The sequence below is a fragment of the Idiotropiscis lumnitzeri genome, chromosome 1 (genome assembly GCF_059441095.1).
Source record: "Idiotropiscis lumnitzeri isolate Australia: NSW breed Sydney's pygmy pipehorse chromosome 1, RoL_Ilum_1.0, whole genome shotgun sequence".
NCBI classification, from domain to species: Eukaryota; Metazoa; Chordata; class Actinopteri; order Syngnathiformes; family Syngnathidae; genus Idiotropiscis; species Idiotropiscis lumnitzeri.
Genome location: NC_142391.1, coordinates 8,961,786 through 8,985,877, shown reverse-complemented (window position 1 = coordinate 8,985,877; position 24,092 = coordinate 8,961,786). Strand labels below are relative to the sequence as shown.

The window sequence follows — 24,092 nt, the reverse complement described above, 5'->3', positions numbered from 1 at the left end:
TGTGTCTTCTTTTTCGTCATGCTCATCGTGTCCACCTGTGTTTGTTTAGCCAAGCCGTTGTGTTGACCAATCTCCTCCCCCCAACCCTTTGTGTTTTGTACAGGTGTTCCTTGTTGTCTCGTCAATTTGTTTGTATTTACTGCCCTGTTTCCGTTCACTTCTTGTCGGGTCAGTTGTCTGTGTCTCCTGTCATGTTCTTTTCATAGCAAGTCCAAGTTCCTTTCCTCATATTTGTATGGTTACTTTAGTTCATCTTTTGTACTTGGATATTTTTGATTTTCCAACTTCTTTATTTGCCATTTAGATTCAGTTTGGCAATCAAACTCTATTTGTTAAATCACTCCCTGCCTGGTTTCCCTACATTTGTGTCCTCCGCCTCAATCATCTTCCATGCTGAAACCAAAACCTGAATAAGGTAAGATTGGATCAACTTTAAAAACCTTTCGAACGGTTCTATTTTCAAATATGAATATGAAATACACAACAATATTTTTGTCATGTATTGGGTGTTTTTAGACCACAATTCAACAGTCCTTTAGCTATAACGGATAATTAAATTCAATTCACTGCCTTTCTTCCTTTAATTCATTAAATGAAGGTCCCACGTTTTGAAACTTGATTTTGGTAGTCTTAAGATGTGTAGAACTGCACTTCATCATACCGACAGGTCTTTCTAATATTTTGCACCTCCAAATAAAGTATCCGAAATATGACTTATCAGTATGATACAGTACCTAATGAAGCCTCCAGTGAGTGTAAATTTATCGCGTACGATAAAGCCTTTATCTGAAGAAACACCTGGTCAACTTTCAGAGTCCATTTTTAAACTAACATAATTCATAATATTGTATTTTTTTGCCACTGTACTTCAAGTTTAACAGAAAATATGAAACTTAGGAAATAATTGTTTTAGAACGTCCAGCCCTCTCACTGATAAAATTTTCAGGTGTTCATTATGTACAAACAACACATTTATTGTGGAAAACAGGAATACTATTTAAGTCCCAGTAAAGTGAAAATAAAAATATATTATAAATATGACCCGCCACGGGGAAGGTTTGTTTTCGCCTGACGAATTTGAATGAATGCAAATAAAATCGCCATGTAGGCTATATTAAAAGCGTCTTACACGTTATATGTTTGAGCCGCGAAAAATGTGGCTGCAATATACATCCCATTAAGTTATCGAGTTGCATTTCCATGAAGAATGGCACGAGCCAACCAGCTTGGGCTCGTTCTCTACATCACCGCCTCGTTTGATGGTTTGTAGTGTTGCATAAAAGAGACACTTGATGGAAAGTTAACTGTTAATCAAAGTGGTGCACCTTGTTGGGCCTGTGGCTGACACAATATGGCATTTGAGCACATGCTTCCTGCGAGAAATGGGCATTCCATCCCATGGACGGAATTTTCCGTTAATTTAAAGCAACTACCGGACGTGCAAGTCTTTCGTTCTCCGAGAAAAATAACATTGTGTTACAAATTATTCTCAGCCGATAAGTAGATGTGAATAGGAAATCAGCCAGCTAATGAGCTTTAATAAATGTTTGTGTGAATTATGAAACCTCTGCTGTTAGCCTCTCTCCCACCGTGACATCATGCACGGATGCTTTTTTTGTTTTGTAGCGACATCAGTTACTCACATGGCTTTGCTATTTTCTGCAACATAACACGCATCCTAAATCAGGCAACACAGTGGTGGAGTTGGAGTAGCAGGCTGATGGAATGTATTAAGTTGAGCCGTAGACATGATGTGACTGGTGTTAAGCTGGAGGAAAGAGCAATGAGGTGGAGGAAAAACAAATTCAGACCATTAATCATGGTTGCTGATGGTGGTTTCCAACCAGAACTTGGCTAATTGCTTCCCTGCCTCTGACATTCTCATTAGCAGCACGCCGCCTTGTCTGTCCCGCTCTCCGGCTGTCTCTCAACGTCTTCCTCCCTCGTTCCCTCTCGAGTTCGTATGTGACTTGTTTAGCAAAGAACAACCGGGAAACGCAATAGGAGAGGATCACTTTGGCTTTCTCTCTCATTTTTGATTGTTGTGAACCTAATCCACCTGAAATTGAGGTATCCACAAGCCAGCCCATATCGGAATTAATTGCGCCTTTTTGTTCTGCAGCAACATTTGCATTGGCATGTTTAAGAGTAATTTTCAGTGGAAATGTGGGGGCATAATTATCACACAATCACACCATTTTTTCTTTTAAGAAAGGGCACCAAATGATGCTGTTTATGTTTCGTTCTAAAACGTGTTTTCGTTCTAAAACGTGTTCCATATTTATGAGCAGTTCATTTCACTGAATTCAGATGAACCTGTTGAATAATCCTGAGTGTTTTGGAGTCCTTTCCCGTTTCTGGTGCTGACTTCCAAACAAACTGTTCTTGAGTGCCATTCAAATATCTTAGTGGGCATGATGATGCATATACACACGCTGCCTGGCAACAAGTGACCTAATTTTTCAATTTACTTTTTCTTCTTTGTAATGCCTAGAGACTATTTGAGTTCAGATTTCAATTCATGTGAAGCTTTTTTTTGTGATGTTTAAGCATTCTTAACATTGTCTTTGAAGAAATGTTTAAAAACAAATGAAAGAAAGTCTTGAAATTTACTGGTAAAAAGGACATTTTCTTCCATATGCAAATGTCGCAACATTCCTGATAACAAATATTCTTTACTAAAATCGTACCGATGATTGAGGAGTTGAATTTCAATCTTATCTCTGCTATCTCCAGAAAGTTGCCGTAGCATAGATCATAAATGTAATCATCTTTGCGTTCTGCTGTCAGTCATCCTTCATGGTGTTACTGTGGAACCCATGACCTGCTGTCAACTTTCCTGCCGATATCCCACTTCCCATAAATCAAGCTCATGTCAAATTCATGGCATGGCGCCGTTTGAGAGAAGTACATGTTCTCATTAAACTTTTACACAACAGTAACTTTTTTTTGTTTCATTTTTTTTTAATCTCCAGACGAAAATTTTTTTTTCAACAATTTATTTATATTTATATATGTATATGTATGCGTGTGTATATGTCTATGTATGCGTGTGTATATGTATGCGTGTGTATGTGCTTGTTTTTATTCATTGCAGGGACATTTGACCTGAATACACACAACACCGCAAGGACAATTTGAATTACGAGGACACAGCCCATGTCCTCATAGTGTGTGTATGTGTATATATATATATATATATATATATATATATGTGTGTGTGTGTATGTGTATATATATATGCATGTGTGTGTATATATATGTATGTGTGTATGTATATATATGTGTGTGTGTGTGTGTGTGTGCGTGGAATCCAACATGAATTGATATTCCTAGTCGCCGCTCATACTTACTCAAATGCCGCATCCTGCAAAAACACAACCAGTTTCCTAGAGACCTTATGGAAAATATAAACCATTACATTGGCAATAAACCAAAACTCACTGCGGTATTTCTATTTCTGAAATTGTCACTGGATGGGAGTTTGTTCCATGGGTAGCTCGCGGCACTTGGAAGTGTCCGTTTGCGCTTAGCTCGTGACTCCCTACAGGCTCATGAAATGCCCTGCAATGTCAGTAAAAGCGTGTCATGCTCTCGGCATGAAAGAAAAAGAAGGGAAAAGTGTGCTTACAGGCCGTGGGATCAAAGTGTTGACAGGCAGCACAATGAAATAAAAAATGATTTTTCTATTTCTTCAATGGGCTTCATTTTCAAATGGAGTCCTTTTTAGTTTTGTAGGATTTCGCCATACGGAGGCATTAATGGCACACGCTTGCAAGTGTGATTGATTCAATCCTTCAAATATTCCCTCACTTTTTACCGCTGATCCGCTTATAGTGTTTAAAAAAAGGTTGCTCGTCTTTTATAAGCGCGTGGATGATTCAGTAAAACTCAAAGTGGGCAAAAACGGCAACAAAATCTAAACATCAAAATGCATCTCAAGTTAAGCTTGTCCACGCCATGCTATTAAAAAGACTTAGTGGCACAGAATATACGAGTATCATAAAATATCTTTGCAGCTCGACAAGAATTGGAGAAAGTAACAGACGTTGCGATTCATATTTACAGTCTATTATATTCAAAGCTGCTATGTGTACGGGGTTTCTTTTACAGAGCTCATCTTCAACCCTCACTCGTCACGCTCCACTATCACCATAAATGTTAATCACGAATGTTGTGCGTACCACAGTTACTTTTTTTAAATTATTTTTTTTATAGTTAATGCTAACTTACCTCCGCTTTATGCTGTTGTTTTTAAAGTTTGCCTTTTTTTCTATTTACACAGACAAATCCCGCTGTTCACGAGTGAAAGGGCCGGGTCGCAAATAATTGAAATGTATTGAAGAAAAAAGGAACAAACATTTATTTATATATTTTTTGACATACCCAAACAATTCCTAAAAAAAAACCACACACAAATAAACATTCATGTATGCATTTTCCATGAACGTGGGGATATTGGGTTAAAAAAAAAAAGCCAAAAATATAAAAAAAAAAAAATTAAATGCATATTCGTATTTAGTATATTTGACTACATGGGTGACCAACCGCAGTTATGCAGGGTCAACTATAACTTATAGTTTAGGAGTGAGACGAATCCTCGAAATCTTAAAAATATTTCAAAATCCATTGTGCTGGACTGGATTGTTTCGATCTTTTAGTGGCTCCATTAAAAGCAATATCTATTCCACAAAGATGATGTTTTCAGCCCATTTTCCGCTTTTGCGTCGGTTTGGTTATTCAAGTATGCACCATTTTAATTGCCGAGCTAAATCTTTCTATGAGAGCCTCCAACCATTCAGGGTGAGCGGTATTATAGCAAAGCCATATCTTGTCAGCTTACGTGTGCATGACAAAATGAAATGAATACACGTGTTTGGTGAATAATCAATTATTCACTTTGCTAGTTCTTGAACTGCAATAAGTGCTGCTTACGTGCTTGGGTTTGGGTTTCAGATATGCAGTATAAAGAATCTTTCCTCTTTGGGTGTAATTCCATATACCATATATAATGTGATCACACTTGCCGTGTTCAAAATAAACCAGTCACATTCAAACTCATGTTAAAAGGGCATAAGCGCACACTTGCCGACATTTAAAATCCCTCTGATTAATTCCTAATAAAGTTTAGATGGTCTAGTTGTCTTTTTTTTCGTGCCAGAAGATTTTGTGTAAACATTGACTGCCTTTTGGAACTGTTCATAATTCCCGCCACCTGTGTTGGGATTGTACCACACATACCTTTTTAGGAATTGCGACCAAAAGGTTCAACCTTGATTTCATCGGCCTGTAAAAAAAATGTCCCGTACACATATGCGAAAACCTTTCATTTCACTTCCCTTTTCGAAAAGATTAAAACCAAATTTAAATTAAATTGAGTCATACATGTTATGGACGGGAAAATTCTCTCATTGATTGGCATCACAAAAAAAAAAAACAGGCTTTTGAAAAGAGGTGTGTCCGTCTTTATTATTATTTTTTTTTATTTTTATTTTTAGATGCATTGCAACTGTGCTTCAAACCCCATTTGAAGTCAAAATTTTTTAAGTGATTTTAATTAATGGTGTGACGCTCTCTGGGTCATGTCTTTCTGCTTTTGGAATTGTTCTCCTTCCCCCCCGGGAGGTTAGAGGTTGGATGATAAAGACAGCGTGGGCGTGACAGCGCACCAAGTCACCGTACTCCACGCTCCGGTGCTTTTGAGTCATCACCGATCGCTGAAGAGTCAGCTAGATAGCAAGTTGTGTGGGAGGTTTAAAAAAAAAAAAAAAAAAAAAGCTTCCTACTTTTTCCACCAGTGTAAGGACCATTAGTGGCTGTTGCATACAGTAGCTGGCGACCCCTCCAGCTTTGCTTTCAATGTCAAAGCCATCGGTTGCTTGTACAACCGCACATAGCTGATTAGCAGGTGAAATGAGCAATGTGCATTTACTCTTGAATATGTCATTCATATTATTTACTCAAAAATATTGGGGCAACCTGGTCATTAAAACCAGTTAAGGTGGAAATCGCTAAGTAACGTATGATGTGATCTTTGTCTTTTCCCCAGCAAATCCGATAGGATCTCATTAGTGTGCATAATTGGTATAATGAAAAACCTTTGAATTGTGTCTTAAGCATTGCAAAAATTAAACAAATGTAATAGTTGCAATCAAAAATGAAAGCAGGTACTATGTCCCAGATATATATAAACATATTATTTATTCTAATTCAGATTTTGTTCTGGAAAAAAAAAAAATCCTATAATCAATCACCATCGCAACATTGATTGGTTAAAAAAAAAAAAAAGCACAATTAGATTGTTGTACAAAATTGCTCAGGCCTAATGGAAATAACAGCTATGCTCAAGGTTGGGAGTTTTTAATTTTTTTAATTGCGCGGTTATTATTGTGCACACAGTCTCGTGTTTACAAATGTTCCTTTTTTTTCTGTGTTAGAGGATAGAAAAATATCAATCATTACATAGTCAATGCTAAAATGTGTCTGTTGTTTTTACCCTTTGTAAATGCGTGTTAATTGGCTAACAACTGTGCCTTTGTTTTTTTTTACATTTTTTAAAATTATTTTTTTGGGATACATTTGGCAGCTGGTTTAACACTTATTACTATTTTATTTTATGTCATTTTTCAATGTATTTGTCCATGATAACATTTCCGGAGTTGACTGATGTATTGGCCTGGCATCTTAAAACCCTGCCTCATCTCGTTGACATTTCCAAAGAGCAGGAGGTTAACTACACAAAGTATTTTCAAGCAGCCATTCGTTCAAGCTTGTAAGATGGGGGGGAACACTCATTGGGTGTGTTTTGAAAAACTTGATAAAAACGCCTTTCAAAATAGTTGCGAAATAATTTGACCATTTAAAATCATGACTGGAAATATACAGTTAATATTACCTCAGAGGTTGGGTAGAATAGCCCCAAATTGTACTCAACTACTTAAAAAATATTACTAAAGTACAATGAAAAGTCGTCCAAATAATTACTCCAGTAAGAGTAAGCAGTTGTTCAGTGGGAAAAAAAACCAAAAGTATTGTCTAACTGGTGTGTAATATCTGATTTATTTATCTTTTAAATAAACCATGAACATCAAACTATAAAATAGGAGGAGAAAATATATAAAATGGAATATTGCCTAATAGCATCACTTTAAAGGGGCAGTCAACCCCAAAAAATATTTTCAATAACATGATCTATGTGCCTTCACTAGTCTAAACATTGCATTCGGATTAATTTTTCATTTGTGGAATTTGAGTTAAGCAGCAAAATCCAACTGTTTTTACCCATCTCAGGGTCGGCCATTTTGTCACTTTTGTCGCCTGAAAGTGACATTACAGTTGCTCAGGTAACGGCCAATTACGCCTCACCTGTTTTCTAAAGCTGAGCCAGCTCTTGTAGGATAATTGGCCAGGATAATCTTTCAGAGGCATCTGAAGGGGAAGCAAAAAATGTTCCCATTTGGCCCGATTGTTGGTATGGGTGTGCCATATTTTTGGGTTTGATTCGGTTTATGCAGAAAAACAACCCTGGAAGATAAGTAATGCTTTAGAGACTAAAACGGAGGATCAAAAATGCCCATTAGTTCTCACATGTGGCAGATAAATATTTGAAAATATAAGTATACAATCAGTTCAGTTCTGCCCGTCACGTTTATGACTCCACCACCTGCAGAATGTGACGTATTTTTAATAAGACAGTAATCTCTTTCTTACCTGGTCCACAGATGTTAATTTCCTGTCAGGCATACGGTTACAGAGTGAGCACACACACACACACACACACACCGCCGTGGAAATGATAGCTAGTGGGAAGCATTCAGACGAAACAAAAATGAGAGTGCACAGAGGATATTTGGGAGTTCAAACGGCTCTGATACAAAATTCTGTTGCACACTCGATCTATCCAAAATTCTCCGCATAACACCATGCGGTCCAGGAGTCAAAATGTATTCATGAACCGCTGGTACTACCAAAGTCACAGCACTCCTTTTTCGCAGCTTTATTTACAGACATTCTCACATTTGCACGATTGACCCCCCCCCCTCCTCTTACAGGGTCACAAATGCTCTTAAGAGCCTTCTAGAGCAGAAAAAAAGCCTTTTCACGCTGTCTTTCTTGCTTATTTACTTTGCCGCATGAAGACACCACATTATTGACTGCAATGTGCAGAACACAATGTAACCGTGTGAGAGATGGACTGAACACAAGATACTCTAGTCTTACCGCTGTTTTCTTTCTTTCCTTTCTGTAGATGATTTTGAATGCAGTTTTGGTACAATTGTGAATTCACGTTTTTAATTAATTTCCCGAGTCTATTGTCTGCCCGGTGTCATCGGTCTTTAATTTGTCAGTTTATGCTCACCCTTATCCAACCAAGGCACATATTTTCTATTAGGAAAAACCACAACACCGCTAAAATGTCACAACATGACTTAGCTCTCGTTGTTGTGGTTAACTCTTCCTTTTGGCATAATTGTTCGGCCTTGTCACTATACATTGCTGGCATCGATGGATGAAACAAGATATGTTAATTTTTGGACATTTTAAGGGAAGTTGGATCATTTCCTCAGGAATTCCTGACGATCTCTATCGTTTCACCGTATTTGGGAATCGCTGGTCTGGACGGCATGGCTGGTGTCTGCCAATTTTTTTTTTCATTAGCCTATAGTGATCATGAAAATAAGAATATGCGTTAGCAAGGTAATTTACAGAAGAGTATTAGGGTCACACTGAAAAAGAAAACAAAAGTAAGATTGAAATTGTACACTTACACTGGGACCCCACAAGGCTTTATGCTGAGTACTCTCTCATTGCTGCATCGCCTTCCAAGATGACACCACCAACATCAAGTTTTTACTGATGACCTGACAGCCATCTGGCCTGGTCGCCGGTGGTGATTAGCATGCGTTGCAGAAGCCAGATAATGATCCCCATCATATGAATCGGGTGTCTTAGAGGCGAGAGACATCTAAAACAGGCTGGATATGTCCTCTCAAGGATGATGTCTTGGGCACGCCGGCTGTATGCTGTTTCTTCTCCACCTGTGATCAGGCCAGATGGGTGCACAGAAATGAGGTAGCTCAGCTGGTGTCCTGGTGCTAAGAAAATTTCTTAATATACTGCAAGGTGCACAGGAAAGAGCAGCTTGCACCAATTGTCATCAAGGGGACTCAGGTGGAGAGGTTAATCTCTTTGTCACCCACGTCAGCAGTGACCTCACCTGGACCTTAAACACAGATCACATCATCAAGAAGGCCCAACAGAGACTTGAGGAAGCTGAGGAAATCTTAAATTTCTCCCAAAGTAATTCGCAACCTCCAGAGCTGCGCAATGGAGATTATCCTGTCCGACTTGGTCACGGTCTAGTAGCCAATGGGCACTTTACCGTACAGGACAGGAAATCTCCTCAGCAAGTCTCCACATTTGTGGACTAAGTAGCCTTCACACTGCCAAGCTAGCTACCTTGTACTTCAGTTGTCAAATTATGATAAATCAGGATTTATGACTTTGATGGAACCACCCCGAAAAACACATTTCCTTCTATGTACCTTCCAGTGTCTTTTACACGGAGATCCTTGCAAAAATATCCACATAAGAGCTGTAACGGTGCATCCAGCATTCATCTTCATTAGTCTTTTATGCAGAAGTCAGACAGCAACGTTGCTTCCGACACAAGTAATGAAACTGAAAAACTTCTCAGCATTCGTCCGCCAGTACCGCGCAAACGCAGTTGGCTTGAACTGACATTTTGTGAAATTATTGGTACGGCACCACATTAATTATAGGGAAGCTGCGCATTGTTTTTCTCAGAACCCTTGCTGAAGTCTGCTCATTCGGTCAATCTGCCTCATGTGTCTCACTGGCAGTGAGCTTTATGATTATGAGATAATTCTGCCTCAGAGAATAAATAATGCTCAGCACTCACTGGAGACCTGGCCTTCATTTTTCAGTCTCAAGATCAGATGACTCCTCAGCTATCTCCGATTTTTATCATAATTACCCAAAGCTGGCTTGATAGCTTTTGAAGCTAAAAGAGTTAAGGATTTATACGGTCTTGAGTTCTCGATTCAAAGTTCAAGAAATTCACAAGTCTTGTGGCAATCAAATGTGCCCGGAGTCGAAGTGGCTTATGGGAGCTTTCATTCGGGTTCGGTAGGTTAGACTCGGCTAGTTCAAACATCTTAGCCTGAAAATGCTCTAAAATTCATTGAGCTTGAATCCCAGAAAGTTTGATGATTGGTTCAACATTGTTTGACCCTAAACAGGATAATAGTAGAAAACGGATGGATGGATGAATAGGGCCGAGCTCTGATTTATTTTTTGACTGCATGATTAGTTTGATAGAACTGAAGAATCCTTGAAGATTTGTCGGAAATTATACTGAGGAATACAAATATTGGTTAATGGTGAAAAAGCAAACAGCGAACACTCTTTTTCTTTAAGCTGGTTGCAACAACAGGCATGTAGCTAGCCTGGTTAGCTAAACAGGCTAACATCAGGGTTGGTAGCTACGCCTCAGGTTAGCAACATTTTTCTTAACAAGCAAGCTAAAGCTAGCATAGCATTATTTTCCCGATTAATACAAGTACGTAAATTAAACCAGAAAAAGGGATGCTTCCTAAATTTGGACGACTTAATGTGGACCACAACTGAGCTTTGTCCATTAATCTGGTTTGGTTTTTGCAAAGTAACAATAAAACGGCATTTTCTTTCAACCTCTCTCCATGAGATGTAACTCATGTGGGTACATCGTTTCACCATACAGGGCTTCCTTGGCTTATGGCAACGTTCTGTTCCTACGATCATTTCTTCGTCAATCGAAACCTGCTGCTACCCTTCTGGGATGTGAATGTAAAACAATTCAATGACAAACAGGAAGTATGGAGGGATGACCTATTCTTGGCAAAATTAAAGGCGTGATTATGATTGTGAATAATTTTCTGTCTTCTTATGTGCCCTGTGACTGTTTGGCGACCAATCCGCCTTTCCTCAGCTGGCTTTAGCTTCTCACCACCCTGAACAAGATAAGCGGCACAGAAAATGGCTGTATGGATATCAAAAATGTATACAAAATTCTCAACGGACCACCGCCATAAAAGTGTCACACCTCGATTTGGTGCTGTGCTTTTTCACATTTCCACGATCTGTTTTAGTCAAATGTCAATTAACAATGAAACCAGCCCTGATTCTTGGGCTTCGCCTGGAATAGAAATGAAAATATCATGTGGGGATCCATCCAAGAAATCACAGCCAGATGCCGCAGTTCTTCATTGAACATACATTTCCCTCTGGACGTATTTCACTAGAAGGGAAACATAAAACGGAGGGGGGTGGAGTGCACTCCATGACGCCATTGGTTCGTTTGGACCTTTAGTGCTTTTCATCAAACATTGTTCCTCCATCTCTTTTCTGTCCTGTTACTCACTTTCCAGTTGCCTCCCCCTCATGATGTGCTCATCAAGCTCATTTATCAGAAGCAACGGATTCTGTTAGGGATGCGCATTGTTAGCTGGGGACATCAAGGCCTTGTTTCACGGCTGAATTATCCCCTCGGCGCCGGATCGGACCCTTGATTAAAAAGTAAAAAGAAAACACCCCGTGGAAATTACACGCATGATGAATAGCTACGCTCAGAGGGACTTGATAGCATTTGACGCAGGAGAGCCGACATAAATGTGTTGGCTGGCGACCGGAAATAAAATAAACGCATGCGCTCGGGCGTACTGTGCACGTTGTCATGACGGGATGCATGCATGTGTGCCGTTCTGCTTTGTAAAGCCGGTAATACGGCATGCTTACAATGTGGGCGGGTTTGATAAATCGGAAGCTTATAGGCTTTGTTTCTCCGTTTTCAAAATACTTACCTTACAGCGTCTCTTGCAAATAAGTCAAAGTCTCGTAATATTGACGGATGCCGGTGGGTGGGAGAGGAAAACAAAATTTCCAACACAAAATGTAATCAAATCACAATTTAATTATGTGGCAGTTCTATAGCTCCGAGCCACGTTATCAAGCTGACACAGCTCTGCGATTTGCTTCACTTGTCTGTATAATGGGGGTGTCACCCCACCGGCGGCATGCGGCTCAAGTCCATTACGGAGTATTGTTCCAATACGATTGCCTTAATCTGCAAATTGCCTGTTAGGATTTCGACGCAAGACGATTTTGCATGCAGACGGACGGACGGACGGAAGAAAGTGTAGCGCAGACTCGCATAAATCAAATTGTATTCACAGATAAGGAAACAGTTGAATCTTAAAGTGCCCGCCGTACACAAATAAAGACTGAGAGAGGAAATGTGCTTTCCCACTCGTTCAATCTGCATTCCGTTGCATGATTTTTGCAGAGGTCGCTTTTGTTCCATCCAATGATTTTTTTTTTTTTTTCTTCTCGATTCGCTTCAGTCTTACCACTTAAAGACTGGCTGACAGGATGTCAATAAAAAGCCGTACTTTTTCACCTGCCACTGTAATTGGTCCACATACATCTGTTTTTTGTGGGTCGGGATCCCGATGCTCAAAAAAATGGAGAATCCCTGAGGTGGCTCCTCTTTTACTGCCCGTAACTCTACTTGGAGTTGTTTAGTTTCTTCAAATCTTCCCTTTTATTGTTCCTATGAAAGAGTTTTACTCGTTTTATTTTGCTTGCATTCCCTCGTGTCTGTGTCTTGCCTCAATTTTTGAAGTTGGTTTCATTAGTGCTGCTCTGGCCTTTTTATTGTTGTTTTTTTCCCCGCCTCAGTTGAATTCTGTTGCACGTTTTTATTTGACTGCCTCCTGCTGATGTTTTGCATTTTGCCGACTGGGCCAGACGATCATAACAGACAAGGTTACACATTAATATTCTGACTTTGTGCGATGGTGGGCGTGCTGATAACTTGCTGGGGGAAAATGAAAATCGATGAGGCTGTGAAACTCATCTATTGGAAGTTTGAAGTCTTAATTAATGGACCGGCCAGACATAGTTTCCAACTCGAGTAACTTATTTCCTCATAAAGTGTGGGTCATGTCTTTATTTGTACAAATATATTTACATGTAATATCTATGTTCTTTTCTACATTTGACTAGCAACCTCTCAGGAAAAATGAGATTAAAAAGGGTACAGCAGGATGGATGACAATTTTAAATATTTATCCCCTTTGCTGAAGAATCTCACTCGATTTGAAATAATCCATATCGAAATATCTCGAGTGAAACTGGAGGTTGCAACCAAATAAATGAACCTTTGTCGGCAGATTAAGAAATGCCGAGAATTTTGTTTACCGCCATTTATTTGTTTTATCCCTCCAAATAATTGAACGTGCGTCTATTAAACAGGAAGACACTGTTTGAGTAAAAACAATCAATGAAAAGTGTAATCTTCCCATATTTCCTCAAGATAGTAAAATATTTCCCTTAAGTTACTGTTTGTCCTTTCACAAAAACGGTAAAATACTGACACTCAATCAAACTGATACACCACATTTTTTGGGGGATTATAAAACGCAGCCCCAACCAACAGGTTAATTTTCCCGGAAAATTTCCACATGACCCAATTATAAGGCGCACTGCTCATTAAAAGAAACAAACCAGTACAGCAAGCAAGTCAAACGTCATTCCACAATTTTAAGGCTCACTGTCGATCTTTAAGTCCGCCTTATCTGAAAAATAATTCAGTTCTCATTAGAACTCTGTTGCTAACAAAATCAGCGTCTCCTACTAAAACGTAAACGAGCGCCTCCGATGAATTAAAGTTCATTATGCATTCATGAGCGTTGTGCCTCTTTGACATATCCAACATTTTGTCCAGTATTTGGTCCACTTGCTGTCCACATCCCTGAACACACTTCCAATTAACTTTTGAATGTATTTCTCTTAAAATGAAAAATCTGAATTTACTGAATCTTGATCTCAATTTAAATCCCAATCCAAAAAAAGCAATTGAACCAAACACTTTTCAAAAGAACCATTTAGGGTATTCAATTGATTGCTGCTCTGGCTTGTTGGTCATCGCCGTGTGGTTGTTGTAATAGTGTTGACCTTGACGTTTTTGGGTCTCAGGCTGCTCGTTCTCATGCTTCCCTCGTTGTCATTTATGATGCCGTCACGGTGGTTGTTTAAGAATCAGCAACAATGTAATTTGCGCCCCAAGAGTCACCTTCCCGGATCGTTTCTTTGAGGAGAACAAAACTCTTCGGAGCAATCAGCGCCTCACTATTGATTAGTTTACAATGTATGACTTGACGGCACTGCTCAATTCGTGTCTAAGCAATCCACTCCTGGTCTGACCTTGTTTCCAAAACATGTGATTCAACCTCTAATTAATTCCCACTTTATTTTCTCTTTAAAGTCACCAAGCGGTACCGTTATTGTTGGCCAAGGCTGAGTTTGAATGGTAAATTTTATTTAATATTTGAGAAACCCCAATCTCAGAACTGTCAGACAGACATGCTAGCTACAAACCCGGCCTACTCGGAATCAGTTAATGGGTTTCGTTTCCCCCGTTTGGTCTCTCCGCCTCCACTACCTCCAAAAAAATCCCGGTAAACCAAATTGCTTCACAACAAGCCAAAAAAAACATGGCTCTTTTTTTTGTTTGCAGAAACACAATAACAGGAAAATGTATGCGAGACTAACCACACATTGTGACAAATCTGACCTTTTTTTTGGTCACGTATGCTGAGTGAATTTTAACGGAAAGGGAAATTATACTGAAAAGATGATGAGCTCTCAGAAGACATAACAAAGACAGACCAATGACTGACTGAAGATGTTTACCTGGAGTTGCATCATTCATTTGTTGGCTGGATTAGCTCAAGGTCAGATCTCTTTCTCATAACTATTTGAACCGCGCCAGAGAAGTGGAAGTAAGAAAACTTTTTCAAAACTTTGTCATATCAAGAGCTACATTTGAAAGTTGCTACAGAAACTGGCAAAGATGCAACAGTGACCTACGGGTTTTGTCTGTCTACATGTTTGCTGCACCATTTGTGTTCAAATATCCATTGCTGAAAGGGTGATATCACCAACCCTACTGCTAGTTTTGTTAGCCTGTGTAGGGCGTTTTACATTGTGCGTTAGCATTAAGCTAGTGGACTTTCATAGACAGTCATTTGGCTGAATACACGACGTGCTTGTTTTACTCGTATGTTTGGTTTTAAATAAACAGTTTGGTGCAAGCACTTGACCTCTTTATAAAAATCAGTTTTTGCCATAATTTTGCTTGTTGTGAACTTCACTGTCACCATCTTGCACAACTAAAGACAAAAACAATTGTTTGAACAAAAAAAAAAATTGTGAAGGCGGGTCACTTGTAAGTCGAGGAACTGGACGGAAGTAAGGCCTTTGAAATGCAACGCACCACCAATTATCAATTTTCTTGTGCCCCCATGAGCTTGTTGCTTGGAAGATTACATTCATTTGCAACTTGACATCCGTCAAGACTCTTTTAAAAGCTCAGAAAATCCAATTTAAACCACATTGACTTGACATATTTGTAAACTTCACTTGCAGGAATTTGTATCCCATGCTTAAAGGATTTAAAACTATTGTCTAAACGCAAGCCTTAAGTTTTAGGTTACGCAACCACCTCGCAGAAGGTATGTTAGATACCGTAATTCTCCAGTCAGCAGCTTTCCTTTGCCTTGTATGTATCGAGGACCAGCATTTGCACGCTTGCCAAGCCCGCGAGGGATCTTTCCCACAGGACCCGCTCGTCCTCATCAGCTGCTCCATATTTGTTTTAGAAATCACGTCATTTTGCTGCTGGCCGGAGATTACCAGCTGCTTCTCGTATCCCTGCAACTTTAATCACTCCCCAGGAATTTGTTATCCAAACTCTGGAAACGACTGCATCCTAAAGAGCTTGACTTTCAGTGTTCCCTATATAATCCCAGCAGCGGTGCAGCAGTCCAATTAGGCGGACTTCTCTGGAACTGCGTCCCCCTTACTGTATATGAATGCATTCCACTATACAGTATATCAAGCGGCTCATAAAATCCTTGAACTCAGTATGTGACAATCCCCGAATGTCTCGGGCAATCTGCCATGATCACAATTCTGATACTGACTTTACTTTATTACAGCGAATCAAATGAGCAGTTCATTTGTCTGATTTCAGGTCCAGTATTGGTCTGCTTTGAACACATTTCAGCCGAGAATTTGAAATATGCTCTTCTCATCACTTTTCTTCCAAACGTTGTCACCTCTCTGCGATAAGAGGTGAAAGCGAATGTATGCGCACATATGTTCAACCTTCGTTAAGATTGATGAGTATGTAAATGATGAGGTCCTCCTCTGAGGAGATAAATACGTCAGTGGAAAAGCTGTTGATGTGCTAACAAGCTCAATGGAACCTTGAAAATTAGAACAAGACTCGAGATGCGTCGATTTAATCCATCATCTAATGAATCGGGATTAATCGATGACCAAAATTCGCATTTTCTTTTTAGCTATTCATCCATTATCCGTTCCGCTTCTCCTCACTAGGGTCGCATTGGAGCCTATCCCAGCTATCTTCAGGCAGTAGGCGGGGGACACCCTGAACTGGTTGCCAGCCAATCGCAGGGCACACAGAGACAACCACCCGCACTCACACTCATACCTAGGGGCAATTTAGAGCCTCCAATCAACCAACCAACCGTGCATGTTTTTGGAATGTGAGAGGAAACCGGAGTACCCAAATAAAACCCAGGCATAACATGAAAACTCCACACAGGAAGGCCGTCGCCACAATCAAATCCACGACCTCTGCACTGTGAGGCCATTGTGCTAACCAGTCCACCGTGCCGCCACAAAATTCTCCCTCTCCAAATGTAAATTTATTTATTTCTTTATTATTACAATGATTAGGAATAATTAGATTTTATTAGATTAATAAAATTAATTAGATTAAAAAAATAGGCCTTTTTTTTTTTATTTCTAGCATTCAGATTCAAGGTTTATTTTCAGACTTGAAATTAAATTCAAATAAAAATAGCAGGATGAAAACCCACTTATTGTCTGTTTAGCTGACAATAACAGATCATCCATCCATCCTCTAAGGAATTTGCCCTTAATCAGGACATACTGTACAAACATTCGTTCATTTCTATGGGAAGAAGGTTGACCCTGGTTTAAATGGCTTTAGGGTTTCTTCTTCTACCGACTGTATTTCTATCCTCTTCTTTGGTAACGACTCTTGAACTCCTCCAAGCATACCTTCATTTACTTAACTTTGTGCATACCCGTTCAAGCCAAATCCATAAAGTTACTACTTGGCTCGTGTCATCGAATTTAATCCACTTCAGACATTTGTTTTTGTGATGGCTTGTTTCTCTGTTGAAATCATTTTCCGGCTGCTTTGAGATGAATCTTTTGCAAACGTTTCTCCTGGCTACCTCGCACCCAATTGCTGACCTATTAGTCTCAGCTGTTTTGACAACCTGTGACTCGTTCGGGGAGATTAGTTCTGCGGAAAAACTTGAGACGTCTGCATGGCTGTTACGCCAGCATGCAAACAAGCTCTGAAGACTTGCAAACGACAATGACGAAACTAACAAACGGTGTGAATAATCGGAATGTTCTGTAGTTTCAAGGTCCATGGATGGATTTTATATTTTCTCTTTGTTAGTTCATTGGCATTCATTCGTCCCACATTGTGAAACCTTGACGGTATCAAATCAAGTAGCAACAAGTTTGAAAATAATACTTTGCTTCCCTTAAGAATTTCATATAAAAGTTTTGCTTTGGAAAAGGGTGGCAGTAGGGTTACACCGGTTACAAACGCGGAACATCCAAAAAAAGCAAATAATTTGAGCCGCAGTACCCTTTGAGATGGAAAAAGAAAAATGTCCACCAAAAGAAAGGAAATCTTATTCAATCTGACACTAATTCTTTGCTCGCCTTGAAATTTGTGGGTTATGTGAAATTAAATAGAAAAGAAACTTGTCTATTATTGGTCAAATATCTGGAACATCTCCAAAACACTTACTTGCACTTACCTTTAAAATTAAAGGATCAAAGTCAACCAACAAGAAAAAAAAACAAAAAACTTCAACATTATGTGCTGAATATTCAGTTGAGTGGCCCCAAAATGGTTTTATTCAGTCAACCAGAATGTTCACAGAAAATAGGCCAAAAGTCACACCTCGATTGCAGTTTCACCGTCACGTGTGTGACACTCGGTGAAACTTCACCTCAACTTGTGAGACTCCAACTCAGTGCTCATTAAAAATGTCTTTTTTTGTGATGACGCTGCCAATGTAGTAGATGCTAACATACGCAGTACTACTTAACGAGGGAGTTTGCAGTTTTCAAACAGCGAGCAAAATTTGAAGGTAGCCTCACTTTACTAATCCCTCGGCCCTCACGAGTCTGACAAAAACCAAACCCGCCACTTCAATGAGAAATGCTTTGCGCCCAATGTGAAGTGTAAACAAGTCAACGTTAGCCATGTTTGGCTACGTTGCTAGTACAACACTAAGGGCCCTATTTTTGAGCCACGCGCAAGCCTAACACGAAGCGCGGTCTAACAATGCGCATTTGTGGCGTTTTCTTCCGTTTGGTATTTTTTTGTAGGCGCGCCAAGTTAGAAACTCCCGTTTGCGCCGTTGTGGGAGTGAACAAAGCCAATTTGCTTTCTGGTAGTATGTTTCTATGGAACTGCAAGAATACTGCTCAATGATAGTGACTTTTTCTGGAACGTCAACCAGCCTCGAGGCTCATTGGTGGTTTATTTTCAATAATCCGTCAGTCCGATAGCAACGATTTTGTAACTTTATTGATTCAGCAAGCTAACTTGTTGAGTTGACATGAAATTGTGTGGCTGACCGACTGCGGCAAAGTCTCCCTCGAGACGATGCGGCAGCAGACAGACTGCGACGACGCTGTCACTAGTGACATTGTCAAGGAAACGAGGAACCTCGGAGATCGACTTGGACGTATGCGGAACCGTATTTGTGGAATCATGACATGTCAACCTTTTCACTTTTGTATCTTTGATGCAATTTCTGTCTGTTCCCAGCAAAGAAAAACGTGAGAAACAATCCACAGTTGAATACGAGGTGCTAAACTAAGAGAATACTTGAGAATAAAACCCTGCACGTCTGCATGAATAATACAAACAACATTTGCATAGCCATCTGTACACGCTTTTCACCTCCTGTTTTGGTTTTCTACTTGACCTGCGGGCGGATAGGTCACTTTCACATTTTAAAAATGTTTTTAAATGTGTTTTAGTACCCACACGACTTGCTGCGTTTTTGTTTTTTTTAAATGTTACATCCTTCCTAAGTCATTGTGAAGAAAAGTCTCCTCTCAAGCAAACATCTGATGCTCTCTGCATTGGAATAAATCAACGCCCCTGGTCTATGTTTAAGGAAATAATAGTAATTTCATTTTGAGAGGCAATTTAGATGCAAAAAAAAAAAGATTGGAAAAACACTCAAAGTTGAAGCATGTCTCCTTCATTTTGCTTTGCAGATGGTTTACAATGCCCTTTCCACTTCCTGGACTGGAGTGGAATTTATCAAATGCTGTTCCCAAGTCATCGGCCGTACTTTTATGTAATCTTATTTAGTGAAGGTCTCTCTGTTGTACTTCCTCTGTTTTCCAGCTCAGTTCCGCTTCACCTCTGAGGGTGGAATGTATATTTATCGTGTCCACCTTGTTTGGTAGGTCTGATGAAATGGTATTCAAATCATTTTGAACCTTTACTTGATTTGTACAGAACAGCACATGCCTGTAGTCAGACATCAAATATTTTAACAAGAACTACAGTATTCCTCACCAGAGACGAGACAATTTGTTGCAGCTGTAACCTTTTGTGGTTTTCTCCACGATTGACCAAAAACTGTCTGGTGATCAGTCGCCAAAATGGAAGGTTACTGCTTGTCGCAAATTGGCCAGATAACTGTCGATGCGAATGAAGCATGACGATGCCGCTTAATCGTAGTTGTGACGTCGGTTCAATAACCAATTGCTGTGCGCCGAACTTCGATACACTGATTTCTTCGCTGCATTTTCACGCTATTTTCTGTATCAATGGTGAAAATGGAACCGTGTGTAGCATGCAGGGCTCCGTGCACATTTCATTTATAAGAATGTGATTATAAATTTTCTCTTTATAAGGTACATCCCCGGGTGTTACTCGAAGATTTGTCTGTCGTTTCAAACGCTCCTGTTGCACAGCAATATAATAATTGGATAATTTGCCGCAGCCCTCTAATGGCACACGTAATTTCACCAACTGAACTCTTTTCGATTATGTATGCATGTGCTCAGACATCTCGATTGGTTATGTTCAAAACCTAAGGCCGGGCATGCATCTTACGGCATCTTTTATTGGCGGAGAGGGGAAAAAAAATAACGGCAATCACACAAATGCACACATGCTGCTTGATAATGTGGAATTATTGTGCAAATAAATATCACGCGCCGTCTTGATACCCAACAGCACGGCAGGGAGCCTCATCTCAGGAGATAATAGCAGATGATTCCAAGACTCATTTGATGAACACGCTGACGGTAAATGTCAACAGTGTGGCGCTGAGTAGAAAACAAGTATGTGGAAGGCATTCCTGAGAGGATAGCAACGTCTGAAGGGAAGCTTTCTCACTCTCACAAGGCTCATGTACATGGAAATAATCAATGTTTTGCCTCAAACCAGGCCTATAGATCACACAATTTTAATTAACTCTTCTGCAGTGTCTCCATGTGCATACAATTGCTCGGCGGTCTCCTGATAACGTGACCTCGGAGACGTTGCGGCAAGGATCTTCATTAGCCAGGGAATTATGAAGAATGTTGTCACTGTTCAGCACAACTCATCGTCTTCTTGTAGCGTACGTTATTGGCCTAAAATTTCAGTCCAATGTCAATAATACTCCATATATGATGTTTTATTTTGTTATATATAAAAATAAGAAAAATTAAATATTTTTCATTTGTATGTATTTATAATTTATTATTTTTAAATATATATATATTTTTAAATATACATATTTATTTAAAAAAAATATATTTTATAGTTTTTTGAATGTATATATAAATTGGGGGAAAAATATATGTATATTTTTTTTCCCCCCAATATGTATATATATTTAAAAAAAAATATATATTTTATATATATATAAATATATATATATATATATATAGATGTAGATACAGATGATTCAATACTTTCTTTGGTTTTCGGGGCACGTTAGCACCATCCACGCAAGAGAAATTCCTGTGTCCAAACTGTTTCTGAATTAATCAAATTGGGTGCTGTGACGGTTGGCGGTCCTTAAAAAGTGGTGACGAACTTTAATATAGCAATGAGAGAAGCATCGTTTAAATAACGACAGCTGACGCACTGGGCCGGCCTGAATTAATGGCGGACTGATGATTTGGGACGGATGCGCCTGTTCCTGACGAATGACGGGCTAGCGACATTCATGTCATAGATCATGTTTAGGAAACGTACAAAAGAGTACAAGTGATGCTCAAGAAGTGATGACCGTAGAGCGGGAAATGGCTACAATAGCGTCACTTAGTCGTGGCTATTCATTACTTTTTTGTTCTGGAAGTCACATCTAATATTCGTCAGCATGATTTATAAAGCCATGTCAGAATCACTTTTTAAAGGACTCCCCTGAAATGTAACTTAAGCCTTTTTTTTTTTTTTTTTTTTAAATCCACGCCGCCATGTCATCCTTTTCTCTGCAGGGTTGTGTAATGATCTTGCTCGGCGCCACCTCAGCTGTCAGCCTCAGTTAATAGTAGCTGTAACCTCATGTAGTAATTCTCATCAGCGCTAGAGCGGCGGCCCTTCAGGCATAGAGGCCCACGGAGCCGTGAAACGAGATGTGGACCGCCACCGGTGCCCCGGCACACTTGAATGGTGGCTGACGTCGTGAAGACAGGCGCACTGACACACAGGTTGGTGAGGATTAGGCTGAGGGCTGACAGATTGTCTCCAAAGACTTAAAGACAAAAGAGGGGAGGGGAAATAAAATCTCCAAGCAAAGCTCTCATTTCGCTTTTTGTTGCTGGGAGATTAAAGACAGATTGGAAACACAATCAACTATACTTCCAGACGGGAGAAGAGGCGGGAAAGATGGATTAACTTCATAAAAAAAGTACAGGGTAGTCAATTTTCTCAATGTTCAGATTACATTTGATGAATGAGGATCCACGCAATACAACGTAATATGTCAGTATGGTACCGACCCTTGGCCATCATGAAATCATTAAACTGTATGACCAATGGTTAACATTTTTAACTGTCACAAGTGTAAAAAGAAGTTAACCACTGCAATATTACTGCAGGAAAACAAAATGATTAAATCAACTGATACTAGGGATCAGAATCTGCCCGATAACCTTATTTCAAGGTGTTGGGTACTTGTGACGGTGGTCGATACTGGTATTGCAGTATATTAAATATTTTTTTTTTTTTAATATGAGCAAAAACCATGATCACCGCCACAAACTGGAAAAACACTCTTGACAGTCAATTATTCATTTGCACAGGCTGAGGTGGACAAGCGCATGCATTCGCACACAAACCCTCAAAAGCCACGCATGGATGTCCCCCCCCCCCCCCCCCCCCACGGCTAACGGCCAATGCAGTGGTGTTAAAAGTAACAGCATTGCGCAAGGCAGCAGTTAAACAGACGCGGTTAGCATAACACAATATTTTACCGTCCGGACATGCGCTGTCGAGTGAGTACGTTGGCGGCGCATCACGGCGCAAGTGGTCGTCAATATCCGATGAACACCTCATTATGGAGAACCCCTGGAGTTGTTTTCTTTTTTTTCCCCAAACCTTCCGCGTTGTGCTGCGGCGCTGCTTTTACGGGTCTCTTCGGGAGCAGAAATGTCGGATAGCGAGCTTTACGACGACAACCAGCGCACAACCCCAGCGAGGGTTTCCGCTACAGAAAATGGATGGATGGATGGATGGTTGGACAGACTTTAAAATATTCAACGCTCCAAAGCTCCAGCAAGGAGGCTGAGGCCACAGCCAATTGTGGCCTCACTGGACGTATCATTTTCGGATGAGTGGTGTCGGTGTACCCCCCCCCGAGTGGCCTTAGTGATAAAAAGTAAATCAAACTAACACTTGTGGATGAAATTGGAATACATAATAATCTACGAACAATTAACCGAACAACCTTTTGGACCGTATTGTTTGCACATCTTGGTAACTAATTAAAGAAAACAGCCACGGAAAGGCGAATCACTTTGTGACTTTTACAGAGTTTGAAGTGGGCTTAAGTGAAGATCTCCACAAACCTTTATGGGTCCGGTTGGCCCCGTTATTTTTGACGTTAACCACATATTTTCAAGACTTGGTTGGAGGGGAGGGGGCGTGGCCATGCGGCAATTACCAGGAGAGTCATTTTCTAACTCCTTCATTTTGTATTGATTGATTCCGGAAATGAAAACTATAATTTTCCTTATTTAAAAAAAAAAAAAAAAACATAAATTGACCTTTTTGTTGCCCAAGCACAGCTGGATGATCTCTTTAATAACGCTGACACTAGTGTTCATTTGTTGTGATACATTTTGTAAACATGAAAGGTCGATTTCAGTTAAGCACAATGGAATCAAGTCAAGCAATTAATTAATTATGCAATAGACAAAAAAAAAAAAATCCCAACATTGACTGAAGAGACCCATTCAATTAATTTACGAACGTGTGACTAAAAATCATGTCACGAAACGCTAATAATGATACAGTCCTTCACTGAACATCATGTAATGAATCACAATGAATAATTTGCTTAATTACATATGATGATGATATCAGCTTGATTTAATCTTCAGTTTTCCATCCTTTCCCTGCAGTTCCATCACATCCTCGGCTCAAACTGCAATTACGGCCCATCATCGTCATTCCCCTCTTCCTATACGCATAGAAAATGTGCCAAGTTTACATCCCTCCATAAAGTGTCTACTTGCCCATATATTAACACTTATATAAAACGGAAGCGGATGAACAGTTGATGTTGCACTGCGGGAATATACCGCATGCTCCAGAATGTGGAGGAGTGTATGTGAAGAGGGAACATATGCGGCGCACATTATCTGAAGCGTCTGACTCATTAGGTGTTCTGCATGAGAACATTGGAAATGTGCGGAGTAGCTCA

The 24,092-nt window shown here is 39.8% G+C and overlaps 1 long non-coding RNA gene across 1 annotated transcript in view; it reads left to right on the top strand.

The window, feature by feature from the left end:
- The first annotated feature begins 200 nt into the window (after positions 1–200).
- The window catches only part of LOC148343072 (uncharacterized), a 42,264-nt gene continuing 18,372 nt past the window's right edge, over positions 201–24,092 (top strand). The window contains exon 1 of the long non-coding RNA XR_015842499.1: positions 201–415. This is a non-coding gene — a long non-coding RNA (uncharacterized LOC148343072). The remainder of the gene's footprint in view (positions 416–24,092) is intronic.